At 38.9% G+C, this 18,411-nt stretch overlaps 1 pseudogene; it reads left to right on the plus strand.

Moving 5' to 3' along the window:
* Nucleotides 1–417: 417 nt before the first annotated feature.
* On the plus strand, nucleotides 418–1,496 carry LOC136145075 (PRELI domain-containing protein 1, mitochondrial pseudogene; annotated as a pseudogene).
* The last annotated feature ends 16,915 nt before the right edge of the window (nucleotides 1,497–18,411 follow it).

Consider the following 18,411-nt stretch of genomic DNA (forward strand, 5'->3'; position numbering starts at 1 on the left):
GAAATATTTAATTAACTGATTAATAAAAAGTACTCCTAAATTATTATGTAGAAAGAATAAATGAAAGAATAAATACTGAATAACTGAAGAATAAATAAATAAGAGTAAATTGAAGGTATTATTTTTGAAATAGCAAAGTTAATTTTCCCTGTCTCCTTAATAAAGTGGTGACAAGAGTCAACTGAATTTGGTTCACTTCACTGAGGTGTAATGTGCTCTATTTCATAATGGCAAACATTTCAGAGAAGTGTCCCTAAGTAGGCAATTGACTTGAATTTATACTGTTACTAACAATTACAGTTAACCTGAAATGTAACATGTCCTACTTAGCCTAGAAGAAATAGTTTGTTCCCATCTTCTTGAAACTATATCACAGTTCCTCATGGCGGCGGGGGTGGCGCTGCAGCGGTTATCTGCTGCTGGCCTGGCGGCCGAGCGTCGAGCTCCAGCCCGGCCTCCGCGTGCCCCTCGGGCTCCGCACCCCTGATGCTGCTCGGGCGCTGAGCCCGCCCCGGCCGGGACGATGGTGAAGTATTTCCAGGGCCAGAGCGTGCTCCGGAGTTCCTGGGACCAAGTGTTCGCTGCCTTCTGGCAGCGCTACCCGAATCCCTATAGCAAACATGTCTTGACGGAAGACATAGTGCACCGAGGTGACCTCTGACCAGAAGCTCCTGTCCCGACGACTCCCGACCAAGACGAACAGGATGCCCCGCTGGGCTGAGCGACTGTTTCCTGCCAATGTTGCTCACTCAGTGTCCATCCTGGAGGATTCTATCGTGGACCCACAAACCAGACCATGGCCACCTTCACCTGGAACATCAACCACGCCCGGCTGATGGTGGTGGAGGAACGATGTGTTTACCGTGTTAACTCCGATAACAGCGGCTGGACTGAAATCCGCCGGGAAGCCTGGGTCTCCTCTAGCTTATTTGGCGTCTCCAGAGCTCTCCAGGAATTTGGTCTCGCGTGGTTCAAAAGCAACGTGACCAAGACTATGAAGGGTTTTGAATACATCTTTGCCAAGCTGAAAGGTGAGGCCCCTCCCCAAACCCTTGTTGAAACAGCCAAGGAAGCCAAGGAGAAGGCCAAGGAGACGGCACTGGCGGCTACGGAGAAGGCCAAGGAGGCAGCCACGAAGATGCAGCAGCAGCAGTTCGTGTAGCCGGCCCAGGCCCGAGGCAGCAGCCTAGCAGACTACCGGCGCCAGGACGCGCCCCCGCCTCCTGTACTTTATCATTAAAAGCCAGCTCCTAGCCCTCTCGACTGTCTGGGTGGTGGGCAGAGGGTAGGGGCCCTGTTTGGCATCTCCAGCACAGACGGCCGGTTCCCCGTGTCTGAGCTGGGCCTCCCTACTCCCGCATCGGGTGGCCGAGGACAGCGGCAGTGACTTGCCCACGGTCACTGCATCCAGGTGAAGTGGTCGTAAATGCTAGACTATGAGCTCCATGAGGGCAGGGACCGTTGTTTTATCCTCTGATGTGTCCCAAGTATCTGAAAACAAAATCTTGCGTGTAACAGGCACTCAATAAATACTTGTTGAATTCAATCAGGAAAAAAAAGAAAGAAAAGAAACTATATCACAGAAATTACACACCTGCAAACACATACCAAAATAAGAATTACCTACTCTAAACCTTGATTGAAAAAAGCATAGGGCTGCCCAGAACAGTATGAGTGTCTAGTTAACTAGAAATTGAAGACACTAAGTAGTCTTTGTGGACCCACATCAAAGTGAGCTCTAAAGAACTGTAAGGGTTGCTTAGTGATGATTTGGGGAAAGAGAATTCCTAGAGAGAAAGCATGTTTGAAGGTATTAAGCTGAGAAAATTATGTAAAGTGCTGCTGAAGCCTGCCTTTCATAGTTTGATGCTTGGAAACAACAAAATTCATGCATCAAGATTAATGGGGCAGTCTAATGGATACTACTTTAATGGCAGAAAGTGAAGAGGAATTAAAGAGCCTCTTGATGAAGTGAAAGAGGAGAGTGAAAAAGCTGGTTTAAAACTCAACATTCATAAAACTAAGATCAAGGCATCCGGTCCCATTATTTCATGGCAAGTAGCAGGGGAAAAAGCAGAAACAGCGACAGATTTTATTTTCTTGGGCTCCAAAATCACTGTGGACAGTGGCTGCAGCCATGAAATTAAAAGACACTTGCTCCTTGGAATAAAAGCTATGACAAACCTAGACTGCATAGTAAAAAAGCAGAGACATCACTGTGCCAACAAAGGCACCTCTGGCACCCATGCACACCACCTGAGCATTAAATAATTGAAATGAAGTTTTAGCTCATTGGTTTATTTATATGTATATACTGGAAGCTAATTTCTGTAATAAAAGAGAACAAGCACTCATGAATATTAACCAAACAAGAGTGCCAGCTGGCTCTTGGGCAGAGAACAGAGCTGGAAACAGAGCAATGCTAGGCTTCCCCTTAGTATTCTCTGCCTTTCTGTATACATATATATCTCAGGTTGGAAATTTTTCTCTCTTACCATCACTACTCTCACCCAGGCTCCATTATCTCTACCTGGGCAAGCTAAAATATTTATAGAACATTTGTCCAAGGTAAAATAAAATAGAAAATAAAAAATTGGAATACAGTCAGTGACAAATTTCAATTTTTTAAATATGAAAGGTTTTTATCCAACTGAGTTAATGCTCTCCAAATATTTATTATTTATTATGCTCAAAGCAAACGTTGAGAATAAGTAATGTATTGGACACAGCAAGTTGGCTCAGACATTAACTCAAGGACATAGCAGATGAATAAGAGTAGCAGGGTTTTTCCTGTTCATATGTCTATCCCATTTGATCAAATTCTATTGGCCAGAGCAAGTCACATGAGAAAACTCAAACTCACACAGCAGGGAAAATATTTCTGCCTCCTCAGTTAGAGAAATTGCATAGCCACATGTCAAAAGTCATGGGTATAGAAATAGGTGGTGATTTCAAATTTATCACATGAATTTCATTGAATATGAATATGAATTAAATTACCCTATTTTCCAATATTAATTTCAACTCATGATTCTTTACTTCCCACTCAATGAAGCCAACTTTACATTTTGTTGTCATTCAAAGTATGATTAATGAAATATTGAATGCAATTTTCCCTTTTCTCAGAAAAAGTGATGAATGAAGAGCAAAATTAGAGATTAAATGGTTTTAACTCATCATGTCAAAATGCCTTGCAGGCAACTGGGAGTCTGCCTATGCTGTCCTAGTACCATTTTATCATTCTAATGCTGCCTCCATCAACAAACCTTAACTTTGTTTGGTTTTTTTTTTTTGAGAAGAATGAAATTTGAAGTCTTTGAAGTGAGCAGCTATAACTTTGTGGGTGTAATATTTGTACTGAGAGGTGATTCCCTCCATGTACCAGAAGTGACAAACATGATTTCTTCCCCTGAAATCAAAAGAAAATATCTCCAGGAGAACCATTCCTAACCATTTGGAGAGTAATCTCTTTCCTGTTTGGACAACTGCTTAGGAGACACACTTGCTGATCTGTATCTGGCACTCTACTCACAAGAAAAACGAATGGAAGAGTGAAGCCAAGGCAGAAAGGGGATGCCGAAGTAAGGAGACCTATGTAAACAAAAGATGAGACAACTTCCCCTGGGCCAAAAGTGCATGGCAAAATGTATCTAAGCTTGAGAAAGCTTGCTAATTTCCTAATAAAGGTGGTTGCCTATCAAGCAAAAGTACCACAGCACTTAAGAGAATCATGTAGACCTCTGATGACTGGAGTTGAAGTGGGAGAAAAGTAGTGGAAAGGTTTCCAGGTATCCCACGACCAGACAATAGTGTATTAGGAAGGGTAGTCCAGACGATCTTCACACAAACATCACTCTTGCCAAAAGGAACCAGCATCAGATGACTGCTAATCAAAGGACATCACTGTTCAGCCAGTGCTATCCAAACAAAGAGGAAGTTGCATTCTTAAAACAGAGAATGGTTAACTGAAGACAAACTCTCCCTTCTTTCACAGACTTTCATTCCTATCACAAATGGCCAAAAAGTTCTACATAGGAAAGCAGAGGAGAAAGTATCTTAGAAACATACTACACATATCTACTAAAACAAGATACTAGCATCTGGAAAAGAGTGAAAGAACAGATTGTGTTCCCTACATAGAGGAATAGCTGTAAACAGATAACCAGGCCTTATTGCTAGCATAGAATTTGACAATATTTAAATGAACTATGAGATATTTTAAAATATTATTTTAATGATCAGAAGACTTAGTATTGTTAAAACTGCAACATTTTCAAATTGGTCTACAGACTCAAAGTAATCACAGTCAAAATCTCAACTGCCTTTTGACAATTCTAACCCTAGGATTCATATGTATAAATAAATGCAAGGGACCCACAATAGCCAAAATATATTTGAAAAAGAATGAAGCTGACAGGGTCACACTTCCTGATTTCAGAACTTACTTCAAAACTACAGTAATCAAGACAGTGCGGTATAGCATAAGGATAGACATATAGATCAATGGGATGTAATTAACGGTTTAGAAATAAATGCTTACATTAATAGTCAATTGCCTTTGAGAAGGATGCTAAGATTATTCAATGGGAAAAATAGCTTTTCCACAATTAGGGCTGGGTAAACTGCATGCAATACCCACAGCAAAAGAATGAGATTTGAACACTATCATTTACAATAAGCAAAAATTAACTCAGAATGGATCAAAGACCTAAATGGAAGGGGGAAAAGCTATGAAACTTGGAAGTAAACATAGGAGTAAATCTTTATAATCTTGGATTTGTCGACAGTTTCTAAATTACAATATCAAAAGTTCAAACAACGAAATATAAAATAATAACACTTTATCCAAATCCATTTCTGTTTCAAAAGACAATATCAATAAAGTGAAAAGACAAGCCATATAATGAGAAAAAATGTTGGAAAATTGTATAATATCCAAGATATGGAAGGAACCTAAATATTCATCAACAGATGAGAAGATGCGATGTATAAGTGTGTGTGTGTGTGTATATATATATATATACACACACACACAGTGGAGTATTAGCCATATAAAAGAATGAAATAATGCCATTTACAGCAACATGGAGGGACCTAGAGATTATTATACTAAGTGGAGTAAGTCTGAAAAAGAAAGACAAATACCATTTGATATCTCTTAAATGTGAAATCTAAAATATGACACAGATGAATTTATTTATGAAATAGACTCAGACATAGAAAACAAACTTACGGCTACCAAAGAGAAAAGAGAGGAGAGGGATAAATTAGGAGCTTGGGATTAGCAGATAAAAACTAATGTATATTATATAAGTGAGTGAAAGGTGCTCATTTGTGTCCAACTCTCTGTGACCCCGTGGACTATACAGTCCATGGAATTCTCCAGGCCAGAATATTGGAGTGGGTAGCCATTCCCTTCTCCAGGGGATCTTCCCAACCCAGGAATCGAATCCAGGTCTCCTGGATTGCAGGTGGATTCTTCACCAGCTGAGCCAAAAGGGAAGTCCATATATATATGTATATGTATATGTATATGTATGTATATATATATATATATATATATATATATATATAACAAGGTCCTAGTATAGCACAAGGAACTATATTCAATATCCTATAATAAACTATAATGTAAAAGAATATAGAAAAGAATACATACATATCTGTATAACTCAATCACTTTCCTATATACTAGAAACAATCTACATTGTAAATCAACTATACTTCAATGAAAAATATTGGCAAATCAAACATTTAATAAAGGACTTGTATCCAGGTGGCTCGGATGGTAAAGAATCTTCCTGCAATGCAGGAGACCCGGGTTCGATCCCTGAGTCAGGAAGATCCTCTGGAAAAGGGAATAGCAACCCACTCTAGTATTCTTGCATGGGAAATCTCATGGACAGAGGAGCCTGGCAGGCTATAGTCCACAGGGTCACAGAGTCAAACACAATTAAGCAACACATACACACACACACACACACACACACACACACACACACACACACACACACACACACACACACACACACACACACATCCAGGATCTCTTTTTTAAAAAATCCTACAACTTAGCAATAAAAAGACAAAATAACCAATTTGAAAAACTGGAAAGACATTTTTGGACAGATAATTTTCCAAAATGGCCAAAAGGCACATGAAAAGATGTTCAACATCATTAGTCATGAGGGAAATGCAAGTCAAAACCATAATGAGATACTACATCTCACCAATCAGAATGTCTAGAATTAAAAGAAGCAAGCACGCAAAAACCTTGCAATAACAAGTGTTGGTAAGGATGTGAAGAAAGAATCCTCACACATTGCTGGTGAGTTTTTAAAAAAATGGTACTGTCACTTTGGAAAACAGTTTAGTATTTCCACACAAAGTAAAACCTGGAATTATCATGATGTTGCTTACTGTTTAGTAGCTAAGTGGTATCCAATTCTTTTATGACCCCATGGACTTCTGTCTCCCAAGCTCCTCTGTCCATGGGATATCTTAGGCAAGAATACTGGAGTGGGTTGCAATTTTCTTCTCCAGGGGATCTTCTCGACCCAGGGATTGAACCCACATCTCCTGCATTGGCAGGGAGATTCTTGGTGGATTCTTTGCCACTGAGCCATCAGGGAAATCCCTACAGTCATCATATGACACAGCAATTCCACTCCCAGATACTGTTAAAAGATAAACTGGGCATGCTACAATTTTTAAGTTTATTTGAGTAAATATCAATTCCTTCCTTTTGGTCACATTTTCAGCCTGAGAGATATAATTAAAATATAAGGCATTAGAACTACTCTCAGCCACCACTCTGGAGTTCTCACAGGCTTTTTTGTTTTGTGTGTCTGTGTGTAGTATTCACAGGTCATGACATCATGTTCATACTCTTTAAGCTGAACATTCTCTTTGTTCCTTTTCTGACATTCTAATTTTAGAGAGGTAATTTGTTTGGTGGTTAGTGCTGCAAACATGCATTCAAAGCTTTTGAGAGAATGCAGTGTGCTAGGGAGGCCAGATTAGGATAAACAGGGTAATTCCCAATATCTGGAGAGCATTTCAGAGCCATGGTCCTCAAGACTCAAACCAATCATAATCAAATAAGTGAAAGAAAGACCCCATTGTAGGAATCATCTTTTTAAGCCAAAAGTCTTGTTCAATGATCTTATGTAGCTGAGTCCCAACTTCCCCAGAAGTCTCAATCCAAAGGCAAGTGGTGTTGGCCACAGCACAGACACTTCCTTGCTCAGTTAAAACTGTTCTCTCGGTGTTACTTGAGATATCTCCTGGGCTTGAACTCCTAACACTCCCACTGAATAAAACATAACTGTCAACTCTTAGGTTGTGAATAATTTTTTGGTTGGCAACAGCCCATTTGCAACCTAGATTTCATAAAGTACATAACTGCTAGTACCAGAAATTCAACCCTAATTAATTTCAGGATTCCAGAAATGCCACTACTCTTTACTCTTAAGATCATCTCAATTTTTTGAACTTTTATAGATATTCACTAATTTATTTAATTCATTTACTCTTACACATATATAGGTTTCCCCGGTGGCTCAGATGGTAAAGAATCTGCCTACAGGGCTGGAGACCAGGTTCGATCCCTGGGTCAGGAAGATCTCCTGGTGAAGGGAACGGCAACCCACTCCAGTATTCTTGCCTGGAGAATCCCATGGACAGAGGAGCCTGGCAGGCTACAGTCCATAGGGTCGCAAGAGTCAGATACAAGTGAATGACTAACATTTTCACTTACATATATACATGTATTGGACATTTATTAACTGAATGTCATGAGCAAGAGTAGTGGTCACTTGTCATTAATTAACTTTAAGCAAATGCAAACCCTTTCTCAGACCAAGTACTCTAAATTTAACCACCCACTCAGAGGAGCCTTCCCTGAGCACCCAGCACTCCCTAGCACCCCACTTCTTTCTATCTCTGAAAAATCTGAGAATACTGGCTGTTTTCTACTTATTTAGGCATGTTTTTTGGTGTTTGACTTACTTCAGCAATACCAAAGGCAAAATGAACATGGGAAAAGATAGCTGAACAGTAAATCCTGAGCCAATGTAACCACTGCTGACTTTATTCTGGGCATGCAGATACAGTGCCTTAGTACACAATGAAATTTTTAAGACTGCCTGTGTTCCATTCATTAGTATATGCTTAAGTCCTAGTATTACTTGAAAATATTTTTTGACTTAAACTGATGGAAAAGAGAGCAAGGGGCAGGGGCACATTTAAATACATAACAAACCTAGGAGAAATCATCACCACCCTTCTGGGGCCAGACGTGTTTCTCTTTACTACGCATCATAAAGAGAAACTGAGAGTTCTTGATAATGTGGTTTCTTTAGTAACGGAGATTTTTCCTAAATGGAGTAGGGGCCATTAGAAAAAAAACATGCATTCAATGAATGGAGAAAGTAGCCTCGACATATATACACTACAATGTGTAAAACAGATAGCTAGGGAGAAGCTGCTACATAACACAGGGAGCTCAGCCTAGTGCTCAGTGATGACCTAGGTCGGGAGGGAAGGAGGCTCAAGAGGAAGGTGATACATGTATAATTATGGCTGATTGGCACGGTTGTACAGCAGAAGCCAATACAACATTGTAAAGAATATTTCCTCCAGTTCAAAAATTAATTTAAAAAAGAACGCAAAACATGCAAATAAACAAGCTTCACTTTACTTGAACAGGTGATTAAAACAGATTTGCTTTATAAGTTAGAGTGATTTTCATAACAGAGTGCTTTGTGTCATTTGCAGCTCCCCACTATAGGGAATCTAGGAGAATTTTAACCATGAGGGTTTTGTTAAGCCCACACAGATGACAGACCAGTATTTTGCATTTCTGCCCTTAATTACTAATGGAGTATGAATAAACTAATGGAATATGGATAACGATCACTGTGCCGTACACCTGAAACTATCACAACATTGTCAATCAACTACACTCCAATATGAAACTAAAATTTAAACAGTGAAAACCAAAAAAATATACTAATGGAGCTACCTCAATCAGACCTATAGTCAGAGTCTTCTTCCTTCCTTTGACCTACAACCTGCCCCTGCTTGAATTTTAAAATTGGTGGTAAGATTATGAATTAACTGAAAGTTCATTTTCTTCAAAGAATTGACTGCAATTGTGTTTTAAGAAAAATAACCTATACCTTGCTTAGATTGAATGGAAAATAACATTTGAGCTTGGGCTTACAGCTAATTAGATAACCAGTCATTTACTTAATTAATATAAATTAATAAAAACAAATGCATCCTCAAAGAAAGTACTTTATATGTAATAAAAAAGAAAAGAGAAATTATGTTTTGACATCATAAGATTTCAAAGGCAAAGATAAAATAAGCATCACGCAATGATAATAACTACAGAAAATATCTGAGTGTTCATTGTCTGCTAGCATGTGCTAATTATTTTATTTATTGTTTTATTCCCACCACAAAACCCTGATAATATTTCATTTGGAAGAAGAGAACTATAAGGCTTAAAAAGGCTAAGACCCTTTTCAGGGCTGTATAACAAGAAATCATGAAGCTAAGGTAGAAACACAAGCTGTATGATTTCTAAACCTAAACTTACTACTGAAAGTCTCTGCAAGCGTTAGTCACTCAGTCATATCTGACTCTTTGTGACTCCATGGACTGTTACCTGTCAGGCTCGTGTCCCCATGGAATTCTCTAGGCAAGAATACTGGAGTGGGTAACCATTCCCTTCTTCAGGGGATTTTCCTAACCTAGGAATTGAACCTGGGTCTCCTGCACTGCAGGCAGATTTTTTACCATCTGAGTCACAGGGACTACTGGGTTTCTCAGTTCCATTCAGCCGCTCACTCATGTCTGACTCATTGCCACTTCATGGACTGCAGCACGCCAGGCTTCCCTGTCCATCACCAACTCCCAGAGCTTGCTCAAACTCATGTCCATCGAATCAGTGATGCCATCCAACCATCTCATCCTCTGTCATCCCCTTCTCCTCCTGCCTTCAGTCTTTCCCAGCATCAGGATCTTTTCTAATGAGTCAGTTCTTCACATCAGGCGGCCAAAGTACTGGAGTTTCAGCTTCAGTATCAGTCCCTACAATGAATATTCAGGACTGATTTCCTTTAGGATGGACTGGTTGGATCTCCTTGCTATCCAAGGGGCTCTCAAGAGTCTTCTCCAACACCACAGTTCAAAAGCACCAATTCTTTGGTGCTCAGCTTTCTTTATAGTCCAACTCTCACATCCATACATGACCACTGGAAAAAGCCAGAGTTTGACTAGATGGACCTTTGTTGGAAGGTAATGTCTCTGTTTTTAATATGCTGTCTAGGTTGGTCATAGCTTTTCTTCCAAGGAGCAAGCATCTTTTGATTTCATGGCGGCAGTCACCACCTGGGTCTCTAGAAATCAGAAATTACAAAGCACATACACCATACATCCTGAACTTTGCCAGAAGAGAATAGGTACATTTATTTGACAATGGTGAATAGCTGTTGGTCACAGAAAAGTATTTGAATAGCTTACAGAATGAAAGCCACTCAGTCATGTCTGACTCTGAGACCGCATGGATAGCACATGGAATTCTCTAGGTCAGAATACTGGAGTGGGTAACCTTTCCCTTCTCCAGGGGATCTTCCCAACCCAGGGGTTGAGCCCAGTTCTCCCAGGTGGATTCTTTACCATCTGAGTCACCAGGGAAGCCCAATCAACCCTAAAAGTCAACCACATAAGACTTTGAAGATAATAAAGAAGTGCAGTGATTTAAAACAAAAAACAACAAAAAAACCTGTTTTTAAAAAACAGAACAAAACAAACAAAAAATTGCTTCAATAATTAGTCTTGCTATAAACTTAGGTTTTCAGAAATGAAAAAAAAGGTCAAATTAAAAAGTATAATGAACAGTTATTTTAGTAATGCCTTCTTTGAAAGTCTCTACATTTTAGTTTCTTCTTATATATGACTTGAAAAAATGCAGATTTTTACCAGAACTAAAAATTTTATGAGTTTTTTTTTAATTAGCAAATGAGCAGATAGTAGTATAATATATTTAATTTTACATTATAGATATTTTCCCTAAAAATTTTTGAATTTTTAAAAATTTGCTTTCTAAAGCTAATTAATTTCACATTAACTTAGAGCAACTGCTAGAGATCAAATATATTTTCAAGCGTCTATTGCTTGTCTAACTCTGGTTAGGGACAGAGTCCATGTTGTTAAGAGTCTAAAATATGGGAAGATCAAATGATGACCCATAAAATTTTTAGTGAGCAAGTTACATTCTAAACCATGTGAAAAATTCCCATTTTCTTGAGATTTTACTACACTTAGTTACTAGAGGACAGCAAGGAGATCAAACCAGTCAATCTTAAGGGAGATCAACCTAAATACTCATAGGAAGGACTGATGCTGAAGCTGAAACTCCAGTATTTTAGTCATCTGATGCAGACAGCTGACTCATTGGAAAAGTCCCTGATACTAGGAAAAGATTGAGGGCAGAAGGAGAAGAGGGCATCAGAGGATGAGATGACTGGATGGCATCACCAATGCAATGGATATGAATTGGGCAAACTTCAGGAGATGGTGAGTGACAGAGAGACCTGGAGTGCCGCAGTCCATGGGGTTGCAAAGCACTGGACATGACTGGGCGACTGAGCAACAACAATTACTAGAGCAAGGTATCAGGTAGAAAGTAGGACTCAAGACAAAGTTTAAAAAACTATAAACATGGGGAAAATATATTTCATATGTGAACTAGGAAGTATAATTTTTTTAAAAAACATGAAGGATGAAGGAATCATTGAATAAATCATAAGAGAACTAGCATAAATGGAGGATCAAGTGATGTGTTGGGGAATAGTAAGGAATATAGTGAATAGACGGTATAGATAGAGCAAAGTTACAGAAAATCTAATCTTAAATATAGGTCATATACAAATCTAGTAGGAAAAATAAATCCTTATGAATTCTCAAATAGAAAGAAGAGGTGTTTTTGGAAAGTCATACTAGCAAAGATTAGCTGCAGATTTAATCATGGCTAACATGTTTCATCTGTCAAGCAGAGGTGATATGTCCCAAAGTAGGTGAAACATGAAATCAGAGATAAACACTAAAATCAGAAGAATCAACTAACTAACTAAAGAAGTGATTGCAAAGAGGAACCAGCTGAGGGTCCAGAAGTATTAATAAATCCTTGGGGAACCTGCACATAAGAAAGAAAAGGCTAACAAACAATAAGAATAAAACAGTATTTATGATAAGTTCCTAGAAGTATACAATTAACCAAAACTGAATCATGAAGTTACAGAAAGTCTGGACAGACCTACAACTAGTATGAAGATTGAATCAGTAATCAGAAACCTCCCTACACTCAAAAGTACAGAAACAGATGTCTTCACTGGCAAATTCCATCAAAGAAGTAATGCAAACCCTTCTCAAAGACTCACAAAAAGTTGAAAAGGAAGGAATACTTACAAAATCATTTTATGATTCAGCATTGCCCTGATACCAAAGCCAGACAAAGATACCAGAAGAAAACTACAAGCCAAAATTCCTGATGAACGTAGATGTAAAATCCTCACTAAAATATTAGCAAATCAAATTCAACAGCACATTAAAATAATCATACACCATGACCAATTAGAATTTATCCCTGAGATGCAAAGATAGTTCAACATGCAAAAATCAATTAATGTGATACACCAATTGATAGAATGAAGAATAAAAAGTATATGATATGAAAAGATGCTCAACTTCACTATACATCAGTTCAGTTCAGTATCTCAGTCGTGTCTGATTCATTGCAACCCCATGGACTACAGCACACCAGGCCTTCCTGTCCATCCCAACTCCTGGAGTTTACTCAAACTCATGCCCATTGATTTGGTGATCGCATCCAAATAATCTCATCCTCTGTCATCCCCTTCTCCTTCTGCCTTCAATCTTTCCCAGCATCAGGGTGTTTTCCAATGAGTCAGTTCTTTGCATCAGGTGGCCAAAGTATTGGAGTTTCAGCTTCAGCATCAGTTCTTCCAATGAATATTCAGGACTGATTTCCTTTAGGAATGACTGGTTGGATCTCCTTGTTGTCCTAGGGACTCTCAAGAGTCTTCTCCAACACCACAGTTCAAAAGCATCAATTCTTCGGCACTTGGCTTTCTTTACAGTCCAACTCTCACGGCCATACATGACTACTGGACAAACCATAGCTTTGACTAAATGGACCTTTGTTAGAAAAGTAATGTCTCTGCTTTTTAATATGCTGTCTAGGTTGATCATAAACTTTCTTCCAAGAAGCAAGCATCTTTTAATTTCACAGCTGTAGTCACCATCTGCAGTCATTTTGGAGCCCCAAAAATAGTCTATCACTGATTCCATTGTTTCCCCATCTGTTTAGCAAGAAGTGATGGGACCAGATGCCATGATCTTAGCTTTCTGAATGTTGAGTTTTAGGCCAACTTTTTCACTCTCCTCTTTCACTTTCATCAGGAGGCTCTTTAGTTCTTCGCTTTCTGCCATAATGGTGGTGTCATCCGCATATATGAGGTTATTGATGTTTCTCCCAGCAGTCTTGACTCCAGCTTGTGTTTCATCCAGCCCGGCATTTTGCATGATGTACTCTGCATATAAGTTAAATAATCAGGGTGACAATATACAGCCTTGACATACTCCTTTCCCGATGTGGAACCAATCTGTTGTTCCATGTTCAGTTCTAACTGTTGCTTGCTGACCTGAATACAGGTTTCTCAAGAGGCATGTCAGGTGGTCTGATATTCCTATCTCTTTAAGAATTTTCCAGAGTTTGTTGTGATCCACACAGTCAGAGGCTCTGGCATAGTCAATATACATTCCCCTGACTGCACATCAGGGGAATGTAAGTCAAAACCACAATGAGATATCACCTCACCCTTAAAAAAAAAGAAAAAGAAAAAACAATGTGGATGCAGAAAGGGCAGAATATTTGTACATCATTGGTGGGGATAAAGACAGTGCAGCTGCTATGGAATACAGGATGAATGTTCCTTAAAAAATTAAAAGTAGAGTATCATATGCTCCAGCAATTTCATTTCTCGTTATTTATCCAAAAGATTGAAACTAGGATCTCAAAGAGATTATCACCACTTCCATGGTCACTTGTATCATTTCTTAGTCTGTTCAGACTACTATAATAAAATACTACATACTGGACAGCTTGTAAACATAAATTTATTGCTCTCTTTATCACAGTTCATATATTTTCTAAATTTCTTCCTCACACACAAAAGGTTTTGGCAACACTTCAAAAAACATCCACAACAGGTCAGGAAGCAACAGTTAGAACTGGACATGGAACAACAGACTGGTTCCAAATAGGAAAAGGAGTACATCAAGGCTGTATATTGTCACCCTGCTTATTTAACTTATATGCAGAGTACATCATGAGAAATGCTGGGCTGGAGGAAGCACAAGGTGGAATCAAGACTGCCGGGAGAAATATCAATAACCTCAGATATGCAGATGAAATCACCCTTATGGCAGAAAGTGAAGAAGAACTAAAGAGCCTCCTGATGAAAGTGAAGGAGGAGAGTGCAAAAGTTGGCTTAAAGCTCAACATTCAGAAAACTAAAATCATGGCATCTGGTCCCATCACTTCGTGACAAATAGATGTGGAAACAGTCGAAACAGTGGCTGACTTTATTTTTCTGGGCTCCAAAATAACTGCAGACGGTAATTGCAGCCATGAATTAAAAGACGCTTACTCCTTAGAAGGAAAGTTATGACCAACCTAGACAGCATATTAAAAAGCAGAGACATTACTTTGCCAACAAAAGTCCATCTGGTCAAGGCTATGGTTTTTCTAGTAGTCATGCATGGATGTGAGAGTTGAACTAAAAAGAAAGCTGAGCACCGAAGAATTGATGCTTTTGAACTGTGGTGTTGGAGAAGACTCTTGAGAGTCCCTTGGACTGCAAGGAGATCCAACCAGTTCATCCTAAAGGAGATCAGTCCTGGGTGTTCATCGGAAGGACTGATGTTGAAGCTGAAACTCCAGTACTTTGGCCACCTGATGGGAAGAACTACTCATCTGAAAAGACCCTGATGCTGGGAAAGATTGAGGGCAGGAGGAGAAGGGGACAACAGAGGACGAGATGGTTGGATGGCGTCACCAACTCAATGGACATGGGTTTGGGTGGACTCCGGGAGCTGGTGATGGACAGGGAGCCTGGCATGCTGTGGTTCATGGGGTCGCAAAGAGACATGACTGAGTGACTAAACTGAACTGAACAGATGGTACCTTTCCTATTGGAACACTTTTACCGTAACCTCCACTACGTTGTAAGTATTTTACACCAAGTATCACATCTGTTTCATTCTGCTGAAAGTGAGAGTTAGTCACTCACTCATATCTGACTCTTTGTGACCCCATGGACTGTAGCCAGCTAGGCAATTCTGTCCATGGAATTTCCTAGGCAGGAATATTGGAGTGGGTTGCCATTTCCTTCTCCAGGGTGATCTTCCTGACCCAGGGATTGAACCCACACCTCCTGCATAGGCAGGCAATTTCTTCACTATTGAGTCACCAGGGAAGCCCCAACATTCGCATTACCCAGTCTTTTATCCACGTTTGCTGTCTTGATTGGTTCATTTCCCTGGTTCTGATCTATAACTTTATCCTCAAGTTCATTACTTCTTTCAACAGTTTGCTCTCACACATCCACTAATCTAAACTATCTTGTCATTCATAGAGAGTTCTTTCTAGCATAGACTGGTACTCCCAGCCTCTGATCCTTTGCTGTCTCAGTAACTGAACCATTCGTAATAGAAACCAGTGTACTAGAATAGAAGGAAATGGATTGCAATGCATGACTATGTGTACCTGTGTATACACAGCTTGGTAGGCGTATGAGGAGATGACTGCAATCGGAAAACAACTTAAAGGACAGGAGTTCTTACGTGTAAGAAGACACATTCAAGGGACACAGGATTCTGAAGATGAAATCTGGGTAATTTTTCAACTTTGTTCCACGGGTTCTATAGTGAAAAGTTGTTTCAAAAGTAATCTCAACACACTAGGAAAAGCAGAAAAGCTGAGTCACTGCACCGTTCCCATTTTTTCTTCATTAAATTTCATTTCATGTTCTTTCCTCATTCTGTATTCTGATCTTTTATTCTGTAAAAGATTTATTCTGTATTCTTATCTTACCAGCTTAGTTTCCAGTTTTATCATTCCCAACTGAATATATTCTGCAAAGTTTCACTTTAAGCTTAACCTGATACCACATGTTTTATAGAATTTGGATGAACTCTCAAGAGAGACTAGATTTTCAACTTGTTCTAAATGGGGGTCCATTGAGACATATTAAGGAATGGATCCTAATGTAAAAGCAGTTACATGAAGACAAAATTTTGAACCTATACCACTATTTTGAGCAAAGCAGCTCCCCATAACCCAATTTATCGATTTTATCTTAAGATTTTATTTGAAGAAAGCATAGTATAGCCTAAAAAGCAAGTTTGAAAATCAATGACTGTCATTCTTCAATTTATAAATGGCATGGCAGAAAGAGAAATAGTACTTTTCCCAGTATCACAAAATTAGTTATAATAAGTGGCAAATTCTAACTCCCTGGTATGGGACCTTTCCATGATTCCTCAGCACCAGTTCCATCATTCCTAAACTGAGATTTTGGCCATATATGGTACCCAGGCATTCAACAAGAAAAATTTGAAATCTATGATCAGGTATCAATTTGAAGAATGAGGAAGAGCCCATGAACAACAGAAGAGATCAAAAACAGAGCTTAAGAATTTCTGTCCAAACAAGCAGAGCTAAAGAAATGTCAAACTAAGGTATAAGAAGAAAACAGAAAAGTTATTCAAGATACAAAGCCAAGATTAGCTTCAAGAGGGCCGTTTTATGATATGATAAAAGGGATAGGATACAAAATCCAATGAGGAACCTGGAATTCATATCCAAAATCTAAACCTACACACACCAAAAAAAAAAAAAAAAAAAAAAAAAAAATTCAGGAAGAAGGATGGAAAGCAAATCTATAAAAACATAACAGTTCAATACCAGCAACACAGCAAAGTCCCATCTTTCTGACTAGGATCAAGATGAACTCTGTGCTCTAATCTTGTTTGGAAACCTAAAGCAGTGGAAATTATTCCTTCGTTAGGTAGAGAGCCAGAGAGAAATAGGATTCACCCTTGGACTGCCAGGTGGTCTGAAGGTAGGGATCTGGTCTATGCTGGATATGATAATTAGTCCCAATAGCAGAGAACATCATGTTTCCAGCAAGAGCAGAGATCATCCCTGGAGAATAATAAGTGCCTTCATTAAATCCAAACACAATAGCATTGATTTCCACATCTTGGCTCCAGTTAATGATTTTCTTACTTACACTGAGACAGGCCAACTCACTCTCAAAATCAGTTTTGAAAAGCTGAGAAGCTGCTAATACTATCTAAAATATTCATAGCTCAGGGCTACTTCAGACAATGCCAGACTACCTGTTCCCAACGAACGACAGTGAATAGCAGAGAATGTATGCTCACTATGGACAAGAAACACAATTTACCCAGGGCTGAATATTATTCTGCAACAATTTGGCAAAGTCATTTTCTTAAGGTGAATTAATTTCCTCAATTTCGCTTGGCTTTTATTGCCTTCTCAAAATTCAGACACATAATATCAAACAGATGGCTTGAACCAATGGATAAATAAGTCATAAAAGGGTTTTGTATACTTCATTGTTCTGGTTTATGGCAACACACAGCAATCAAGCTCTGTTGAAACCTGGATAAAATTGCTAGTTTCACTTTGTTTGAGTTCCAGATGATCTGGAAGAAATAAAACTTCTCCAGGAGCAAGTGTTCTTGGAATCCCTTCTTCATGTAATTTGCCCAAGAAATCAATTCAACCTTTCTGAGGTTTTTCCAAGCTATGGCTTTAGAAAAAAATTTAAGAGAATGATAGTTTTATCATTGTTCACACAGATCAAAAATGCTACCTGGTTAGTTAGATATCATGGAGATTATTCAAGAGATAGAGCAGGGAGTGATAAACACAATGGAGAAGTTGTGTGGACACTACAAATATAGAGCTCAAACCATAAAAATATGCACTGAGAATCTATCAGTGCAGGTACAGTCCTCCCAGATGGCAAGAGATCACCTTCAAGAAATATTAGACAAGGAATTTTATTTCCTTATCTTTCCCCTCTGAGAACTAGATTTTACATTAAAATTGTCAACCATGGTCTTTTCTTACAACTAACTAACTGACCAGGTTCTCTACTGAGATTTTTATGAGAATAACAGAAGACTGAGACACAGAGTAAGACTGTATATGAAGTTATATGAAACGACCAGTTAGATAATATAGTGAATTATCTGATATTAGGGAAATGTGATGATGATGGT

This window comes from Muntiacus reevesi, chromosome 12 (genome assembly GCF_963930625.1).
Source record: "Muntiacus reevesi chromosome 12, mMunRee1.1, whole genome shotgun sequence".
Classification (NCBI taxonomy): Eukaryota; Metazoa; Chordata; class Mammalia; order Artiodactyla; family Cervidae; genus Muntiacus; species Muntiacus reevesi.